We start from the raw sequence: 20,119 nt of genomic DNA, 5'->3' as shown, positions 1-20,119 counted from the left end.
GTAACTTTCGGAGCACACCTATACACTTGCTGGCTATCTTTTTCATAAAATTGTTCGGCAAACTTCCAAGACGTTACTTTGTTGTCAAAATGAAAATTATTTTCGACTAAATTATTTTTATAGCCTTTAATAAATGTGGAGGGTCAAAAATGTAAACTATTTTCAAATCGCCCAATTGAAATTCAGGATTTTCTTCGTTAACCTTTAGCATTCTAGAAAGCTGTATAAAATTATAGCCCATATCAGTTACTAAGCCTTGGATAAATTATCCAGCATCTGATAACTTTTTAACGCATTCAGTTAATATTTTTAAAATATCTGCAGCTTTAAGTTGGAAGTTTACAAAAAACTAAGCCAGTGGTTGCTTCCAGTTATGAAAAAGTCCGCGAACCATAATAGCAGCAACATTTTGTGCTATGATATTATTATTGTCATTTTTTCCTCCCAGCCTACAATTTCATCTTTTGCTAAATTAAAATAAAGATAAGATATTAAAGATGTTTCATCAATACATATGGTACAATACTTCAAGTTCAGACATAGTTTTAACTTAAATAGCAAGAGAATTCAATGTTTGTTCGTTTATAGTCCTGGTTTTGAAACAATACTTTGTGTCATTTTTTCCAGAGTACGTTTAGTAGGTAAATTTAATATTTTTGCGAGAAATCTATATGCTTTTGGCCCCAAGAAATACAAAACTAAAGCAAACTGTTTATAACTATCTGGATATCGTTTAGCTTTACCTACTTTATGCTGTAATTTAGCTTGAACTTTTATTATTTCAGATAATGTTTTATTTAAAAAGCTGTCACATAATTTAATAAAACTATCGAGTTTCGGGTTAATCGCTTTAGCCTGCTCAAATTGCTTTTTTGTTTTAATACATTCCTTTTTAGGTCTTTGACTTGGTATCGCAACTTCAGTTTTCTTGGGCTATTGGCAGTCAATGCAGATGAAGTTTGTGTTCCTATGCTTGATGATTTTATGCTTGTAATGTAATTGATTGACGCATCTTTAGTGCCTGTCACATCTAAAAAATTATTAACTCTAATACTATTTAAAACTAAATAAATTAAATACGTTTACCTTAAAGGATCACTTGGAAGACCAAAAAAGGTTACTTCTGTGTTCACAGAAGAACAGCATCTACTTATGCACTTATAACTCGTCATAGTTAAAAAAATATATTTGCGCTCGCACTATGCCACTTCTCAGCGTCACGGGTATTGAAGCAAGCGTGAAACTAAAATGATTGTGCTCCCATACTATTCGATCCGACGTTGAACAGACGAAAATAGTGGGGAACGCAGATCATGCCTTCTTGATTATTTCACTATTTAATTTGGTTCTTGAACAATTTTATAAATTAATTTTTGTTGTTCAATGTATTAATTATCCTACGTTTAAAGTGAATAAAATTATAAATTCATATTTTGTGAATTTTCGGTGGAATAATACGACATAATGGCAGGAAATGTTAAAGACTCTGAATATGAAAGTGGTGCTCCAGGACCATCAGCTAAGAAGAAATTACGCACCGAAATTGTGCAACAATATACATATTATGAATGGAACTAAAGAAGTTGTAATTCAGTCGTGTGGTCTCAAGCGTACAATTTTTTTTTTAATAATATACTATCTATCTATGCGATTCTATTCACAGATGACACAAGTTTTTTTACGGGAAATCATCAGAAACTTTAGGACTACGTGAAATCCCCATACAGCAGTTTTTGGTAAATATCAGGAATTCTTCGTGATTATCTTATCGGACTTCTTCGAATGAATGGTGACCCTTTTTAGAAGGAACATTGCCAGGTTTGTTAGAAGAACGACCACTAGCAACGAGAAATACAATGCATCTGCTCATTTTAGTCTTGTCGCCCGAAACTATCCTAATAAAACTTTTTCCCAGTTATGGCCAGCACGATCCCCAGACCTAAATCCTCTGGATTATTTATTTTTATTTCAAATCGCTTCTTTATGCGACGCTGATTGTGAACGAGAATTATTATTTAAGAAACAGAATTGTAGAATCTTCGAATGTCAACGGGTAAGACAATCGATAGGAAAAAGATTGCATGCCTGTATTGACAGTCATGAAATCTTAATTTTGTAAAATTTAATAATTTATCTGGATCGATCATAAACATGTCTATCCATGGTTAACGATTTTTTCTAAAAAGGAATTTGAAAATGCAAAGATTCAATATGGCGCCCATAAGGAAAAACAAAAGGTGACCTCGGCATTATTTAAAAAAATGGGCCTAAGTTATTTACTTTATTTTATCCAAGCCTATTTCCTACGCCACCCAAGAATTTCGTCATTATATTTTTTATAATAAACCAGATATAAAGGATTTAATACAATTTTTGAAATTAAGTAAGGGATAGAATAACTCTAAAGAAGGTGTATGTTAGATAGATCTTGTGATGAAGTTGTTACGACCATAACTCTTTAGAAAGTAAACAGGGTCTTACATTATTAAGTCATAATGTGTGCGGTGAATAGATAGAGAATCAATGTTGAGTTGGTTTAGCGTATCATGGTAATTATAACCTGTATTTTGATAAATATTGAACAAAAATCTGACTGAATGTAAAAAATAAAAAAATACTAAGCAACGAAAGACGATGCTAAACGTTAAAATTAAATAAAATGATATGTTTTTTAAGAGATGCTTTAAAACCCATTAAGTTCAGTTTAAAGCAGGCATTTTATTTGAACCCACAACACCATTTTAACGTAATTAAAATTAAATGTAATTTCATTTTATGTAAAGCATCCGGTCCGCGCAAGAGTTTTTGAAAACGCAAGCCAAAGCACAGCGGTACAAGGCAAAATGCAGAATGTGCAAACACGATGATTAAAATAATATAATTGAGAGGACAAACACAATGGAGTCCAAATTACGATCGGTTTAGGTGGTCCACATCCCAGATTCGGATTCCAGTTATGAATTAAACGCTTATTTGCGCCGACAAAATCCCGTTTATATTAAATCCCAGTTGTTTCAATAAAACTTAACAGCGTTCGTTGGCAGAATTTCGCGCTTTGCCAGATCGACACAATTGTGTCGTTTGTCCCATTGTATAATAATCGTTTAATCTGATGTTTGTTGTAATTGCAATTATAATTTTATGTTGCCGATAATTTTGGCTCCGCAAAGCTCTCACAAAAAAAAAGAAATCGAGTTTGTAATTGGGGTATAAAGCGGACAGGCCGATTTAACTATTATTATCGAGAACCGGTTTGGAAAACACGGATTAAGTATCATGAAAAATAAATGTTTTATACGAAAGAAAAATGATTTTAAATTGAGAATTATAAGTTTACGAAACTTTAATTAATATTATTGATCTAAGTATTATTTATTATATTAACTGGTGTTAACCTCTTTTATCATTAAACCCTCGTTCCCTCAGCCTGGTTCAAGAAGTGTAGCAGAAAGCCTGTAAATAAGTTTTTTCCATTTATCAAAATTAAAATGGGGGAAACTGGGTAACAGTAAGACACAGGGAACAGTAAGACATTTGAAATTTGTCCAGTCAAGAGATGTCACTACTTGTGTATCTTAGCTACATTGACAGTTCCCGATTTCCTATCCGTTTGTTTTTCATTCGTGTTTGAATTAAATTCTGTCGCGTTCACGTGCCTTTCGTGTGCAAAAAGTAAATATCAACAGGTAAGTTGAGACTTTTTTTGTAAAATTAAGTTGAATATTTAGCAGTTTGTTAGTATTACCATAAAGTTATGTGTAGATTAGCTAACAGAATAAGGCAGTTCAATAGAGCAAAAGAAATTTGAGGTTAGGGTTATGATGTTTTTTTTAGCTTTAGTGACAATGGGTAATAGTGAGACGGATACATTGAGACAAGTCTCATTGTTACCCAGATATTATTAAAAAATATAAAACTCGCTTCTTTTTTTTAGAGTTTTTTAAAAAAAGTGGTTAGAATGCCAAGGAATAGACCAAGGAAAACAAACTATGGAACATTTTCCGAGAAAACTATGAAAATGGCAGTTGAAGCTGTGCTTAGCGGACGTAGCACTAGATCTGTAGAAAATTTAAGTTTCCAGACCTTATCTAGGTAAAAAAAGTTAGTTAATCATACTTACCAAATACATACAATATCTATTTTTAGATATGTGCGAAAGAGAAAATCCAGTCAGGATTAATTGATTCGGTATACACCTAATTATCCAGTTAATAAAGTATTTAATACCGAGCAAGAAAAAATGCTGGCTGATTATATTATTAAATGCTCTCAGATGTTTTATGGGCTCCCTCTTCGTGATTGCCGTAAACTGGCTTATGAGCTAGCATTCATAAACCATTTGAAGATGCCTCCGAAATGGTCCGTTAATAAAATAGCAGGAGAGGAGTGGATAAGAAATTTCATAAGAAGAAATCCAAATGTTTCTTTAAGAACTCCAGAAGGATGTAGTCTGTCACGAGCCACATCCTTTAATAAGCATAACGTTAATATGTTTTTTAATATTTTATGCAAAGCAATGAAACGCAATGAAAGATTTAGCAATGGGACGCATATTTTTAATCTTGATGAAAAGGCTACAGTGACTGTTCAAAAATCGGCTATAGTTTTAGCCGAAAAAGGAGCAAAACAAGTCAATAAAGTTAGAAGTGGTGAAAAGGGCATTCTTGTAACAACATGTGCAATAGTAAGTGCTGCAGGAAATCATCTCTCTCCATGGTTTTTCCACGGGTTCACTTCAAAGAACACATGATTGTTGGTGATCCGCCTGGTACTTTAGGTCTGGCGTCTCCGTCTGGTTGGATGAATGCCGCCTTATGTTTAAAAGTAATGGAGCACTTTATTAAGCACATCTCTAGTTCGAAAGAAAATCCAAGTCTTTTACTTTAGGACAATCATAAGAGTCATCTATCCATCCAGATTATCAATCTTGCTAAGGAAAATTGCGTCACTATTGTGACATTTCCACCACACTCGACCAATAAGATGCAACCTTTAGACGTTGGCATTTTTCAGTATTGCTTATAATGCTGCTATAGATAGCTGGCTGATGCATCATCCTGGAAAGCCAGTTACTATTTATCAAGTTGCAGGTTGTGTGGAGAAAGCATATCAAAAAACAATGACTTCAGCAAATATTACCTCCGCTTTTAAAAAATGCAGAATATTTTCCTTTGACAGAGAAATAGTTACAGATATTGACTTTTTGCCATGCTCAGTCACTGATAGACCTCAACTAGAACCGGGGAATCAAACTCCTCCTTGGGAACCAATTGATGATCAAACTAAATTAAACGCAAATAGATTTAGAACCTTGGAAGAGATTCGCCAGTTTCCTAAAGCTGAGCCGAGAGACATCCAAAGGTAGACGAAAGGGAAAAAGCATGATACTCACCGATACTCAAAAACTTGAGATGGAAGAGGCTGAAAAACAATAACTTTAAGCTCAATAGATGTATAGAAAAAGAAAAGTGTAAAGCCAAAGATTCAAGACAGTGATGAAGATGATGAAGAATGGCATTGTGATGCATCATCTGAACATCTTGAACCTGAAGTGGATCCAAGATCTGTCAAAATTTCCAGAGGTTGAAGATTATGTTCTGGTTGAATTTAAACCAGAAGACACAAAATCAAAGCCTGTTTACTACATAGGAAAGGTGATTTCTTGTATTACTGAGATAAATGAGGCGAATATTAGTTTCAGTTTCCCTACAGTCTTTTTTTGTCCATTCTTAAAGTGGAGTAGCTATAATATAGCGAGTTGGGAAGGGCGAGAAAACTTTTCTTTACAAATGAAAATGCCGATCATTTTGTCAAGAGTTATGCATTTCGAGACTGGAACACTTTATAGCTGTGATGTTTACATGAAAAAAAAAAGGGTTTCATTTGAGGCACATTCATGAGGCACCGAGGTATACACCCAGTCATACTTTGGTGGTATGAGGTGGTAGGCTCCTCCCTCCTTCTATTTTTCTCTAATTTATTAATGTTTTTTCATTTTCAGCTTGTTATGGAAGTATGTATATCCTTTTCTTCCTTAAAACGTCCCTACTTTATGAGTGTTCTTTTAATTTTTAGCTTATGGTAAACTGCCCCTCATTAATACATCTCTACTTTACAAGTGAGTTAATTATAACTAGATTAAATTTTATAACCATTTGTTTTTGTTTTTAGGTTGTTATCCTTTTTACCCTTGAAACATCCCTACTTTATAGATATGCTATTAAACCTTTATTGATTTAATATATTTCTATGGAAAAATACACGTATTATTATTATTTTCAAAAAAAATGTTTTTCTTGTAAACATCACAGCTATGTAATTATTAGAGTCTGATGATGATGAGTGAACTCATTGAAATGCATAGCTCTTGACAAAAGATTTTCATCATTCATTTGTGAAGAAAAGTCTTCCCGCCCTTCCCAGCCCGCTATAAAATACAGTCCATTTTTTCCTCCTGACTTACGTATCAAATATTATCAAAAAGGCTTCGGTATCTTATTTTATGGTATTTGAGAATGGTATGGATGACACAGTCAAACACCTTGCTCCTAATATTAAAACAAAGCCAAAAAATGAGTTTGAAATAAAGTTAAGAACTCAACTTTAGACAACTGAGAAAGAAATTGTTACGCTTCAACCTAAGTGAGTTGAATGTGGGGTCAAATAAAATAAATAATAAGTTTATTCCCAATGATATTAATTACGTTAGACAATTGCAGGGCGCAATAATTGAGTTTCCGCGAAAATCCATTAACCCGATAACCGCTTATATTTACACTCATAAAAATTATTTTCAAATTAAAATTCAAAGCAGGACTAAGTCCAATATTAAGCACTATTTATCTTTCCATTACTTCCGATGTATTGAGATAGATAAAATATATTGTTTATAGAAGTGTAGGCGACGAACCCATTATAAGAACCACATGCTTTGGCTGCGACTGATTTGTAGGGAACCAGCGTTTTGACCACGAAAAGCATTAATCATCAGGGTCGAGAGAAAGAGAGAGAGGGAGACACGCCTTCAGTTATATGTTACCCACGATGATCGATGGGTCGTATCGAGTTTCAATTTATCTTTCGGTATATCGGGCCGACTGCACTGTCTAAGCCACTGTGCGTTGCATATGGAATTTTGATACTCGTTTGTTAACGCGTGGGTGATTTCCCTTTAAACTATTTGCATATAAGTCGTGATTTGCTTGTAATGATCGAAATATTAATGTACAGGGTGTTCGAAATTCGAGGGTGACCATTGGGATCTCGGAAACCGTATGAGTTACAGGGTCGGTTAAATCGAGGCAAAGTTGCGCAATTTGGAGCTTGATAAAATGACGTTTAAAAAATTTTAAAATTCCGGGTACTTCCGAAGTTATCCGAAAAAAATCGAAAATTGTCAAAATCGTTTTTACCGAAGTTCCTTTTTTTAAGTTGGTCCGTCCACAATTTTTTGAACGTCCAAATAGTTTAAATTTTTTCTTTTTATAATATTTCTTTGTTTTCTCTCCAAATTAAAACTACTATTTCATTTAATTTAATTTTCTCCTTTTATTATAACCAATTTAATTAATATTTTTATATTAAGTCTTAATAACAACAAATCTGCGCCTGTACGATAGCCTTTAAATTTCTAAATTCCTTTGGTTTGTGCTGAACGAAGACCAGAGAGAAGACGACTTCCTTGTTAGCACTTTATCATCGCGTATTGATTCCAGTGTCGTGATCTATACGTTTATTTCCGCAACTAATGTCTTAATATTACCGCATCACAGACCGTGATTTAAAAACCCGCAACCACTCTTAGTGATTCAACCCGAATTAGAAGACCAAATAAGTCAAGAGCAGGCCTGCTGAAGCTGGATACAGATACCTTAAGGTAAGGATCTTTCAAGGCTGGTTTTTCGACCTTTCTACATTTACTTTTAATCACATAAATACAGTCCACTTTAAATCTCTCACTGAATTATCTAAATCCACCTTGTGCTTAACTAAAAAGATAAATAACAACTGTACAAAAGAGAAACAAAAGAAAAAGTTCTTTTTTTTCTTACCATATCAACCATTGGTCCTTCGAGCTGGATCAACTTCCACTTCGACTTCAAATTCTCAAAATATTCCTCTAATTTCGCAAGCTCAATCCTCAAGTGAGCCTTCGTTGCCTATTGTGCATACAGGTTTTACTTCATCTCATTCTAGCATACTTTTGTCTACCGCCCGCGTGGAAATTCTCGATAATCGTGGTATTTATCAGCCGCTACGTTGTTTATTGGATAGTGGAAGTATGACCTCATTTATTACTGACAAATGTGTCAAAAGATTAGGTCTGCGTTCTACGCAAAGTTCAGTGCAGTTACATGGACTCGGCTCTATGAAATCTCGCATTTACCACGCTGTTACTCTTTCTCTTCGACTTTTGCATAAAGCTAATCCTACCTTTGACCTTGATGCATTTGTTCTTCCCAAAATTTGTGAAGAATTACCAAGGCATCGATTTAATATTGAAAATTGGTCACATATTTCTAAAATTCGATTGGCGGATGAAGGATTTCATTGCCCAGATGCTGTAGATATTCTTCTAGGAGCTGATATATTTTCTAACCTGCTACTAGATGGGCGCATTCGGGGTGAATCAGGTCAGCCTGATGCTGTAAATACTGTTTTTGGTTATATCTTAATGGGACCTATTTCAACCCCCGGACCTTTATCAGTGACCACGTTATTTTGCCAAATTGATGTTCCTATTTCATTGGAATCTCAAGTTAAACAATTTTGGGACCTTGAGCAAATTCCTCAACAACATCATTTATCGTCAGACGAGATTCAGTGTGAAAAGATATTTTTAGATTCATACCAACGATCTGACTCTGGTAGATTTATTGTCAAATTGCCTTTTAAAGAGGAAAATCCTACATTTGGTAATATACGTTCATTAGCTCTCCAAAGGTTTTATTCTTTAGAGCGCAAACTCATATAACATCGTCCAACCTATGAATTATATCGTCAGTTTATTCAGGAATTTCTTGACTTAGACCACATGGAGTCGGTATCTCCTGCCTTATCTAATTGCTTTTATCTTCCACATCATTGTGTAATTAGGCCTGAGAGCTTAACTACAAAATTACGAGTAGTTTTTAATGGATCTGCTCATTTGCCTAACCTACCCTCTTTAAATGAGACCTTGTATTGTGGTCCAAAACTGCAGAACGATTTGGTATCTATTTTGCTTCGTTTTCGTTACCACAAATTTGTTCTTACTGCTGATATTTCTAAAATGTATCGGCAGATTGGTGTTGCTCCTGATCATCAGAACTATCAGCGCATTCTTTGGCGATTCTCTCCAGATGAACCTGTCCAGGACTTCCGTATCAAAAGACTGGTTTATAGTTTAACTTGTTCCCCCTATATTGCTATTAAAACTTTATTAAAATTGGCCGATGATGAAGAAGCTACCTATCCATTGGCAGCTGAAACTATTCGCTCTAGCATGTACGTAGATGATTACGTTGGGGGAACGTCATCGCTTGAATCTGCGCTGTCTCTTAAAACTGAACTTATAGCTGTGTTGCTCAAGGGAGGGCTTGAACTTCAAAAATGGTCTTCAAATTGCCCGGAACTTCTTAATGATTTATTACCTCATCAGGTAGCCATAAATCCGGTAAATTTTGATTCTTGTAATGCAAATGAAGCATCTTTAAAGGTCCTAGGATTGCAGTGGAATGCTGTAATAGATAATTTTCAATTTAAAGTTAACATTTTCGACAGAAGCTGTACCATAAGTATTTAATTTTTAACTTGATTGTTTCCTTGATGTAAGAGTATTTATATTTTAAATGGTTCTGAGATACATAGTAATAAAAGATTTTTTAAATTTTCTTCAGTTTCCATTACAAGAAAAACATGAAGAGTGATATGCAATGTAAATTTTAGTAGTTTCCGTTGCCAAGCGAGAGGACGCTACCTTATTTATCAAAAGAACTTCAGAATCAGTTTGCATGCAACCACCATTTCTCTATATTTCTGTGTTTTGTGCTGTTAAGCGTTGTGTTTGCTTAGTGTAGTGTATTTAATAAAATAGTCAGTAGAAAGGGCGCAACATTACTTTCTCAGCTAGAACAGCAATTAACCGTGAATTCTACTGTATGCCAATGAACACAAATATATTTTCACTGAAATATATATTCAGCCAACTTCGGCTGCAAAAGAGTTAGAGCTAACCATAAACGAGGCTAGCGCCCCGGGCTCGGGAGAGGAGCTCAAAATTAAACTCATTATTTGCTTTAATCCGGCCAGGCAAATGCTCTAAAGAACAATATAGAATTCGCAGTTGTGCTTTATTAAATACAGAAGCGTGAAACGGACAATTAGGGATCGCAATATGTGACGCCATTAAACGCGCATTAACGTCGTTTCAGAATAATAACGGTGGGGTTAAGGTGGGCCTTTGTGCCTCGTGTCTTTGGCAACGTTAAGGATGTAATTAACAGGCCTAAGGTATACTGTTTCTCCAATCAGATAGGTTTGATAATATGAACTATGAAGTGACTTTTTTTACAAAATTTAAATATAATTTATTAAAACACTTAATGACTTTAGTAGTAGTAGTTCACTCGATCCTTTATTTGTTTTAAACTATTGTAGGCATAATAGTCATAGTAATAGACAGTTTTAATTTAAAAATAAGAGCCGAGAATCAAAAGCGACACTCAAGAGGTTAAATGATCGAGAAGCAGAAATTATTCTTTGAATAATCATTCGATTCACAAAAGTATTCCAATGCAAGATATAGTAGCGCCCATACTTATACAAGCATTTTTTTTTAACCTGAATAAGTTTAGTATAAAATAATTAAAAATATAAACGTCTATTATATTTGGTACACAGTGGTTTATTTCCAGTAGAATATTATTAAAGGATATAATACTTAAAATATTTATAGGTCTAATAATGTTTGAAACTAACAACACGGTTTTAATATGTATTTTGGATAAATTTAAACAGGTTTGTGTTCAAAAAGATCTTGAATTTACATCTGCTTTAGCATTTCCTCTCTTTTATAGCTGTTTTTTAAACGTCCAAAAGCCAAAAAACTATTTACAAATTAAGAGAATTTCTTTTATTAAGTATTTAAAGTTTCTTTGCCAAGTTCGGACTGCCAATTGCCGTTTTTTTAAGGCTACATTTGTTGGATTTTTTTACTGTATAAATCTTGACGATTTGTGCACTATATGTAACGCAAATGTAATGCAGACTTTTTTTGAGTGCGCCCCTCTTCGTCAGGGCCTAATTTCTTCTGATAAGGTTGTATTTAGTCTGCACAACTTTATATGCTTTTTAAACAACATAATACCTCAAAAAGTTAAACCTGTTGTTCATTACTTTTTAAATATTCTTCGACTTAGAAGCTTCATTTATATTTTGTATTAGGGACTGATCACTGGGGCTAGTGTGGAAGTTGTAATTATTTTTCTCTTTAGAACTAAAGGTTCTATAATCAATAATTAGTATTTTATTTTTCTTATGATACATATTATATGGTTTTGGTTTATGTAATTATTTATTGTTGTATATTTAGGTTAGTAATTAGTTTCTATAGGTTATAACTATAGCCAATTTCTTACGTTACTGCTTATAGTTTTTTATATTAATTAATTCTGTTTCGCTACCTATTTTTTAACTGTAATTTTTGTAAAAAGTGCTTTATGGTTCAGCAGATTTCTTTATTTTGTTTTTATTTAAAGGTATTTTTCCTTGTAATCCCTGTATTCTATTGCTATAAGTATATATTGTATTACTTTGGAAGCAATACAATTCTATTGTATTTATTTTTAGGAAAATAGTCTTATATGAAAAACTAGTCTTAGAAAAAAGACTGCCAGATCTTAAAGTACTTGTCTCCTAACTTAACCTAGATTAACTTTATACGGAGTGCCTAGCGTCATCACAAATGTAAAGTCTTAGGGCACGTTCGAGTTCAATTAAACTACAATATTAAAAACATGACACTTCTCCCCAAAAAAGCTTAAAGAAAACATATGGAACAAAACTGAAGGTTGACAACTTAGAAATACAGTACTATAAAGCTAATCTAATAGAAGGTACTAACTCTGCCTGTACTTATATTTCTTTTTTTTGTGTCATACCTGTCTAGTGTGAATAAAGTATTCTTGTGCAAATCAGTAGATCTCTTAAGCAGAGATGGAGCATTGTTATTTAAAGATATTGAAGAATACGCCCTTGAATTCTTCAATATCTTCGAAAGTGGTAATGGTGAAATTTGGATGTCATTAAAGCTAGAGTTCTTATTATTTATAAGGTCATCGTTTTCCTGGAAGAGGTAAATTAATCCTGTAACATTTTTATCAAAAGGACTTTCACTCGACAAACTCAAGTCCTCGACACGGTGTTAGTGGGTCTTTGGTTGACCAATTTAAAAACAGCAATAAATAAATAGCAAATGGTAAGCCAAAAACACTATACAAACTATAAAACACGAAACTATCAAAAATACACGTATTATATACAACAAAATGTTACCATCCCTTGGCTTTTCCTGCATGGTATTTGACATGGCAGGATCATGAAAGTTTGCTGTTTAATATGACACCAAGGTATTTTGCGTGTGTTGACCGGGGGAGATTGGACGCTCTCCTTCTAGAAGAGTCATTCGGGTAAAACCAGTACCATGTGATATTCTGCGAACACTAGTTAAAACTGTCCAGTATTACATCTTGGACATCTGATGATGAACGTATGACGTATGAAAGAAGCATTTGGAAATTAATTAAGTACTCGTCTATCAGGTATCTTTCGATTTGAATACCACTACTACTCTACCACTTTCGTTACAATATGCGTATACGTATTCTTCATTTGTAAGAAGAAATATGACACTAATTTGTGCAAATTTCTTTCAAACTGATGCAACTACTGTAACAGAATAACAAATAGGATAGAATGTCATGCTAAAGATAAATATTATTATAGCATTGTATTTTTCGATAGGATGGAAGCATTTGTGAACCCATATTTTTGTTTTTTTTATTTGACATTTTCGACCTGAATTTACATAAAGAACAAAAATAATGGATTTTTGCCCTTACTTCGCAGGATATCCTGTGTATTCCAGCCATTTGAAGCTAGTTTTGATCTTATTCCAGATGGTTGAAATTGTGAAAAACGTTTGGGCAGGAAGTTGAGTCAATCTAATCCAAACCACAAATTCTGTCACATGTCTTCTTGAAGAACAACTCTTCTGAAATTGACCAACAACTACCACTGATCTATCCATATTCGAAGTAAGAGGAGGTGGCATTGGAGACGTGAGGTGATCCAGCTTTTTCTAGGAGCGGTGTCATCAGCGTACTGGAACATGATTGCAGATGCCTGTCTGTGTAGGAAGGTCGGAAATGAAAAGATTAAACAGGAGAGGGGACAGTAAAGATTCCTTTAGTACTATTTTTTTTTTATGGTAAACACAAGCACAAAAGGAAAGTCCTATGTCACTCTTGGAGTGGTGCTTGCGCGAAGATATTTGTGGGAATTTATCTTGAATCGCTGCAGGTTGTATGCGTCGGGAAATATGTGAGGTGGAAGCCCGTTCCACAAGAAGATGTTCTCCAGATGAATGAGTCCCGATGCAGCGACGTCCTTGGGGTAGGCAGGTGGACTCGATGTTGATGAGCCGCAACTGCTAGACGCGTCCTTCTTGCCGGAACAGCCCTGGGTGGAATCAGGCCTGCCAGCTCAGAGGAGCACTTACCGTGATAATAACGGTAATTGCTATAATAGTGGTGGAAGTGAAGCCGTAGAAAGCGACCCTAAACATTTGCAATATATGAGAAAAGCGGAAGCTGTACAAGATCTTTAATTTGCTCTTAAGCTGGTTTAAAGTAGGATTGAACAGGTGGATCGACGTCCTTTTCGGCTTTACGTGGACTTAATGAATTATGTTCTGGTTGAATGTCGGCGGCAATTGTGGTCGTAGCTGATGTGGTAGGGCTGTTAGGCGTCTAAATCCGGTGGCGAAAGATTCTGTCTTCGTTAGTCGAGTTAGTTGAAGGGTTGGGGGCAAATTCCGATTCCAAGAAGCAAGAACTTCCATCTTGAGTCTGAGATTCGGTTCTGATTGGCTTGGAGTTAGGGCAGAGGTTTTTTAGTGTCTTTGGTTTGATTACGGGCAAGGCGAAAAAGCTGTTCAGGATGTACCAGGAAGTTGCTGTTCTATTTCTTCGAGTTTTTGACCCCCTGTGTCAGAATGAAACTCATAGTTCTTACTCGTCGATTAGAGAGATTGTATTAGCGCTTGAGAAGCAAGTCATTGGACGTCATGGTAAGTCGACAAAGGTGGTTTTGGATGCCAATGTCTATTTTAAGGTAGTCTGGCAGATAGGTTTTGGAGACAAGGAAAAAGTTCCCTCTGAGTAGCCTGAAGAGCATCGGCATACAGCAAAGGTAATATTGCAAGTCAAAAGGCCAGCAGCTCTTTCAAGGTATTGGATGTTGTTGTTAGTTACCATTTAGATTAGTGCGGTGTTATGGTTTGGCATTCCATTCCATACCATACGATTACCATGTATATGAGCAGGCGATTTTTTATTTTGGATCAACCATATATGTTGAGCCGGATAGCTGCTGCCATTGTTTGAAGAAGCTGGCTGGAAATATTTTTTGATTGATAGAGCAATTCCATTCGATATTCTTAGCGTTTAAGTCTCCCCCTGAGATGGTTCGATTATCTGAATGAAAAAAATCAGTTAGCTGCTAATTGCCAGTCCAAATTATTTGCCATTTGGACTGTTTGCGGTAGCCTTTAATGTTGGATCAGGACTAAAGATTCCACTTTTTATTTGCTATTAAGGTCCACCACCCGTTCCGTCGCGTATGTCTGTCGTGATGATACTATTGTTGGCCAACGAGAAGCGATGTTAAGGCTTCAAGAATCTTTCTTTTATAAAAAGAACTTCAAGATGGTGAGAAAAGCTTCTCCAGAAAAGCTTGAATTTCAGCTTGTCACCTACACATGCCAATGATGTTTATGGAAGTTTATCTATTGGTGAGTGTGTGGAAAACTGTCTGTAACAGCTGCTAGAATTGCTTGTCAGTTAAGGTTGGGTGGGTAGACTCAGCCAGCTCCTACTGTTCTGTTGACCCCACTAGAAGTGAGGCTGGTTGGTTTTTACGATTTTTTTTGGTTTTTACTATTCTTATAACTCTGGGTACTACTATACTTGCGCCGCGCACTTCCCTTGTCGAAAGTGAAAAGCATGTAAACGAGATATCATACATTATGCATAGAAAAAGGATAAGTGAAAAATAAGAAAATACCCTGATATTCAAAATATAAAACTCTTTTAAGGATCAAGAATAATGCGGTATGTCTAATAGGTAACTTGCTTATCAAGGTTAGACAGCGAAAAGCAGCGCGAGTGATATTTATAGTATTAGATAAACTTACAATTGTAAATAAGAAGCTGCAAATTGTGAGGCAATCCATGTTACTTACATACATTTTGCATGGCATGTAGATATTGTATTATATATTGTAAACACTCAGAAACCAGCTGATTATCCGTTATTTCAGAATGACACAAGTCGCACTTTGCACGACAACTCAAAAGTTGCCGAGAAGCTTCGGAACAGCGTTGTATCGAGTATATAAGCAGCCGCATCGCCAATAATAGTCAGTTGTCAGTTTAGTGCAGTTCGGAATATTGACGCGAAAATAGTATATAATATGAGTAAATACAGAGGTAAGATAAATAGTTGTAAATAAATACTGTGAAAATAAATATCTTCATTAGGCGTGAGTAATCGTGCTCTCATAGTGAAGGGTTTAAATAAATGAGTTGACTACTTTCTATTATTTTAATTCATACCTAAGAAAAGGGAAACGCTTCAATATAGTTATTCTAATCCTGAAATGGACTTCATATATAATGTGATCACAGAAATAATTGGATTTATCGTTCATGCTTAAAGTATATAATATCATTGGGAATATGTGCTACAACACCATTATGGAGGCAGAATATCAATTGACTACCTGTATTTAAAGAATTGAAGGCAAAAATCTTTAAAGAATTGATAATTTGAGAGAAATAAGCGATTTGTTACGTTTTAAGAACAGTATTTCATGTCATAATCTACCATAACTATAATACAAAAAAAAATTTCATCTAAATTATTTTATTTGATTAAAGAATATATGAAGGCGCCACCTCCTAATTAATTTGACGTCATTGGATGCAGTTTGCTGCATTTTTTATATGTTTTTTTCTCATTATAAATGTTCAATGTCTTAGCTTATTTTACTGTTTTTACTGCCCTAGTTAGTTATTAATTTTTAGGCCTTTTTATTATCGATTTATAAGTATTTTAAAGTCAGCTTATATGTTGGTCAAATCTTGACAAACAGAAATATTTATTTATCGTCCAGTATATTATTTTGAAAACCACAATAAAGGTCTATGGATAACTTACTTAACTTTTAATTCTAGACCAGGTATCAAATACTCAAATCGAAAAATAGTCTACTTACGAATAAATTACATATATCAAAAGCATTGCCAATTCTTTAAATTTGCGCCTTTAAACTCCTGATTTATAACACTTTGTATGATCGTATTTATTTTAGGCAAGAGGGATTCCACATCGGACATGCGTTTGACGGGTCCAAGATTGATTATCTACTAAACGATAAACTAGTGTCAGTTTGACGAAAGCGTAGACGATCCCCTGCCTGATGCAACGGCAGACTCGATGGAATTCGATGGTTGTAGGTGATATTTGGATTAGGTTGGATGACTTGTATAAATTTTTTAGATAAGAAATTCTAGACGGCTAAGTTACCGCTATTGTTTCTCTAAGTTATATATAATTATTCTGAAAGTAAATCAGTCGTTTTCTTCCAATTAAAGTCACAGTACTTGATAGGTCTCTTTCTCTATACTTTTAGTTTGCAGTTACAAAAGGTGCTGCCGTAGACAGTGCGACAAAGATATAAGTCGAGATGGGTGAAATGAGAAATTAAATTAGATTAGATTAGAACAGACGAAAGCCCTATGATACCTCAACCTGTATTAAAACTTATTGTACCTTCATCTTAGAGCTCTTTATTTAAGCCGGACTTTTTAATTTAACTTCCAAGACATCACAATGGTTCGTTCATACATCTTGTTGTCTTTGATACGTGAACCTTTATAGTGACATCATAAATGTTCAGAGGCTTCTTCCTCCTTCTGACAGAGAAAGCAAAGGTTATTATCCATGATTTTTAAGGTGTTCTTAAGGTGTTTATTTAATGGGCATTGGCCTGTTAGTGAAGCAACCATTATTCTTACTACTTAGTTGTGGTTTAAACGGTCTATGGTAAAATAAGGAGTATAGATTTTTGGTGAAGCCTGCCTTTACATCAGTATATGTGAAATATACTGGTGGTTACCAGCTGTGGGATTGCCTTATGACTCAGATTAACCTTAGCTTTAAAAAGTGCCGCAGATATGCCAGAGAATATCTCTAAGAGAGCGTATTAATTTGGTTGATTGAATAATGAAAATATGACCGTCATCGAGAATGTCAAAAGTATTGATGCCGGTAATAATTGCAAATATTTTAAAAGTAATGTTGCTTCGCAGAAATAAATGTGCAAATTTTGAGGTTCCAGAATGCCTGTTGATAATTTTGTATACTTGAGATTAAGTCAGACACTGGATACAAGTATTCGAAATGAAAAGAAGTATTGAGAATGAAATAGCGAATAAACTAGGAGCAAAGAAGAACGTCGAGGAGAAAGTTCTGAATATTAAGAAAAACTAAATTCACTTGACAATCTTACGAAAATCACCTTGACAGACCAAGATAGCCAACTTAACAGTGATACCAACCCAATAATGCTAATTGCTAATTCTACCAATAGGGTTAGAAAAAATGGTTCTAAAACAGTTGTCACGTAGTAATATCGCTAGCACAGCTATAAAGGGTACTAATAACAATCGCAAATTCAAAAATGTAATTATTAATCAAAATCCTTTTGCACAGACTGCACCAGACTTCGTGGCCGATATTGTGAGGAGATTTTCTAAAAATCCAATCAATTTGGGCATAGTAGAAGCAAAATCTTTAGTAAAATGATTGAGGTAATTCATGTTACTTACTAAAGTAAGACAATGAAAAAGATGGAGGACAAATTCAATGCATTAGATTTATTGTTTGCACAAATTGAATTGCTCGCAGTATCTGAGTTTTCTTTTCTTTACTCCACAAGCGTATAAGCACCCAAATCACTTTACTTATCTTAGAGTTTTACTTATCTCGAGCTTTACATCTCACTCAAAGTGACAATAAAGTAGGAGAACAAAAAGACTTCATCTATTTTCTCAAAGAGACCAGGTACCACATAAACAAAAGAATAAAAAAACCTAGTCACGGTCTCACAAACCTTAAACCACCTTTTAATTTGTGAGACCGTGACTTGGTTCTTTTTCTTCGGTTGTTTAAAGTAGGAGAATATGAAAAATGCACAAGGGAGTTGTATAGGCTAATGTGGATGTTATGTCAAAGTTTTTTCAAAAGACAAGTGTACTATTTCTACCTGATCGTATTCAAATCACTTCTAGGGAACCATTTTTTTAGTCGTTCTGACCCTTTAGATAGAAGATTGCACTTAGTGTGGCATTTGTGACAATCTTAATGATGTCCCAAAATTCGAAACCACATTTAAAATTGTTTTTTTCGCAAAGAATCGACACATTTCACATTTGTTTGAAAACAAATCCTTACATTGTACTACCCAATTGCCTCCATAGATCCAGTTATTTATTTAAACCCTTTGGAAATAAGTAAAACAGCCATAATAAGTTCTGAAAAAAAAACACTCATTTTTACCACCGAGTTTTGAAAAAATTAAAAAAAATTTATAACTGCATTTTTTGCAATATCTGTGAATGCTTTTCCACTTAAAAGAGCGAACTGACTATATATGAAATTTTCAGCAACAAAACCTGCGTTCAGTTAAAACCTGTTTTAAAAAATCCCGTAATTAGGAGGTCGTTACCTAGAGGCCATGTTACTACAGTTATTCAACTCGCACTCAATTATAACTTTCCGTATTCCGAAAAACACTCCAAAAGAAAAATTCTGCACTGAGCGAAACTCGGCAAGAAAATTTATGAGATTTTAGTTTGCTTTGATGTTTTTTAAGCATCCACGTCATTAAAATTTTCATTTGCTGCTGATTAGGGAATTGTAAGAATAACCCAAAAATGCTGGTGAAATTAAATTAAGCTTCGGATATATTTTCAGAAAAGACAAAGGTCGATATTCGCGGTTTTATAAAGGATTTTAAAACAATAAAGTTGAACGCTCTAAGTTTTACATAGAAAGAAAGTATAGCAGGTTTAGAATCTATAATAAAACTGATTATGTTTCAGAAGAAATGCCAATGTTTCGGACTATATTTAGACCATCTTCAAAGCTCGAAATCATTTCAATTAATGAATAAATTAAAAAGAGGTACTATAAAAAGCAGAATTGTGCGCGTGTCAAGTTTCTTGAATAAATAACTAAAATGTGTCATTTGGCAGGCCTGAAGATAGACTAAGTAAGCGCCGAAATGTTGGCATTTTTTCTGGAACTTAAGCAGTTTATACTGTCCTTTATATATTATAATAAAGAGTACTCCTCTTCTTGTTCTCTCTATATCATGGTAAAAATCACGATAAAGCCGGCCGCACATTGGGACGCAGGTAACACAGGCGACGCAGCGCAGGGCAGTGCAGGTTTCTGTATTCAATTAATTTAAATAGACCCGCGCAAATTGGAACGCAGAGTAGGGTAGCACAGAGCTGCGTTAAAATAAACCTGCCTAGCACCTTCTCCCGGACACAGTTTTCTGTGCCACGTGCTTTATAGTTTTTGGTTAGCGGTTCTTTTTTTGCAGTTATATTCGAAATGAATGAACAATTAATTGAATTGGTGAGGAGGCATACAATTCTTTATAATACCAACGATCCCAAATTATTTAAAAGGAAAATTTAAGGATTAATTATGGAAAGATATAGGAAAAGAACTTAATTTGAAAAGCGGTAAGTTATATTAATGTTTCCAAGTGTAATATGGCCAG

The 20,119-nt window shown here is 34.5% G+C and overlaps 1 long non-coding RNA gene across 1 annotated transcript; it reads left to right on the top strand.

Moving 5' to 3' along the window:
* The first annotated feature begins 7,066 nt into the window (after positions 1–7,066).
* Positions 7,067–16,832, top strand: LOC126738783 (uncharacterized). The gene is made up of 3 exons (XR_007661442.1): positions 7,067–7,876; positions 15,581–15,749; positions 16,634–16,832. It is a non-coding gene; the product is annotated as an uncharacterized LOC126738783 (long non-coding RNA).
* The last annotated feature ends 3,287 nt before the right edge of the window (positions 16,833–20,119 follow it).

This window comes from Anthonomus grandis, chromosome 7 (assembly GCF_022605725.1).
Source record: "Anthonomus grandis grandis chromosome 7, icAntGran1.3, whole genome shotgun sequence".
NCBI classification, from domain to species: domain Eukaryota; kingdom Metazoa; phylum Arthropoda; class Insecta; order Coleoptera; family Curculionidae; genus Anthonomus; species Anthonomus grandis.
This window is presented reverse-complemented; position numbering and strand designations above follow the sequence as displayed.